Raw genomic sequence first — 1,849 nt, forward strand, 5'->3', positions numbered from 1 at the left:
TAACAACAATAACAACAAAAATCAAGTTTTGAAATCTTTGTGTTAATCTTCTGAATTTCTATTTGCAGATTATCATATCTATCTTTTCATTTATTTTTCAATTTGTTTTTGTAGTGTTTTCCTGAATTCTCCTAAAGTTTCTTCTGTTTCCTTTGATTTTCTCTGCAGCTTTCTTAATGTTTTTCTCAGTACATTGGGTGCTGTCTATCAGGTGGTAAGGGAACTGGTAGTGATTTTCCCAGTGTGTGGCTGCAGCAGGTTTGGTTGTGGCTAGGCTACAGGGGAATGATTGCTGCCTCCTATCAGGTGTGGCAAGAGGAAAAAACACACACACACACACATAAGAGACAACAAAATAAACAACAAAAAGGAAAATAATAAGGGAGAAAAATGTTTAAAAAAAAAAATCAACAAGCAACAGCAAGGAAAAAGAACATAATAACTGAAAAGAGAAAAAAGGGTAAGGAAAATAAAATGTTGGACGAGAAAAACAAAAATAGGGAGAAGAACAAAGAAAAGTGAGAGAGATAATCAGAAAAGTGCAGAAAAATCAAGAGGAATAAAGAAGAAGAAGGAGAGGAGAAAAAAGAGAAACATAAGAAGACAGGAAAGCAGAGGAAAAAAGATAAAGATTAAAAAAAAAAAAAAAAGGATATGAAAAGAGATGGAGGAAAAAACCCCAACAACAATTAAAGGGAAAAACTAGGGTAGGTGCCAAACTCAGAAAGGAGAAAACTGTGGGGGACTCCTGCCAGGGAAGCATCTCATAAGGTGGGAGAGGGTGGGATGAAAGGGTGGCACTCCTGGGTCTAGATGGAGTTCCTGTAGGCCTAGGTGATGCTATGGTCAGGTACCCAGTCTGGGAGTAGTTCATGAAGGCCTAATGGTGGCTGAGGTCAGGGGCTTTTGTTCCATAAAGGAATGCTTTTAGGTTCAGAGGGCATCTGGGGGCAGGGCAGCTGGTTATAAGAGTTCTTGCTAGTTTAGCGCTGGCCTGGGACCAGCTCTGTGCAGTCTGCAAATCTGAATAGGCAGTGTTTACCAGTCTGTAAACACTGGGGTTGTGCATCTAACGCTGGACTCACAATGGCATGTCTCTGACCTCTGGTAGAGCAGGGGCTGTGCTGGGGATGGACAAAGGTAGGGGCTGGTATACATCCAGTCCATCAGGCCACTGCTTGATTCAGTGTGGCTTGTGAAAGTTCAATATGACCACACTGAGTCAGGCCAGCCAACAGTTCACTTACCTGTCTGTCTCCTTTTTTTTTTTGGCTGCTCCTGATCAACTTTTTCTATAAATCAGTATTCAGTCTATTTCTCTGAAGTTCAGGGTTCCAGAATTATCACTGACATCTGTTTCAAAGTACAGGATGCAGAGAGGGACCTACTACCACCAAGACAGAATAGTCAGGAGTGGAGCACATCCTTTAGACCTGGGGTCCCTGTACTGCGAAACTCCTAAATCTAGGGGGAAATTAATGCCAAGACACATGAAGTTCTCCAGGAAATGCTGGGCCTACACATGCTGACAGGAGACAATGACCTTTCCCCAGACATTCTGAATTCTGATTTCTAGTCTTCTGCCTCCTCCCCACTTCTTGTATTGCCCTCCCTAACACCCAAACTAAACCCCCCACCCCAACCCCATTGTGTTTACCTTATATTCCATTAGTTCTTCCCTCCATTTAAGACAGTCTATTTTATCCAGTAATCTACCTGAACTTCCCACCACCTGGATCTCTGTTCCTCTTTGTTTACCTTCTTTCACATTGTAATTGTTTTGATCATAGACTGACCTCCCAGATCCTCTGTTCTTATAATTTTATTCTGTTCTCGACTCTTCCATTTG

The sequence above is a fragment of the Chrysochloris asiatica genome, unplaced genomic scaffold (genome assembly GCF_000296735.1).
Source record: "Chrysochloris asiatica unplaced genomic scaffold, ChrAsi1.0 scaffold00003, whole genome shotgun sequence".
NCBI lineage: Eukaryota > Metazoa > Chordata > Mammalia > Afrosoricida > Chrysochloridae > Chrysochloris > Chrysochloris asiatica.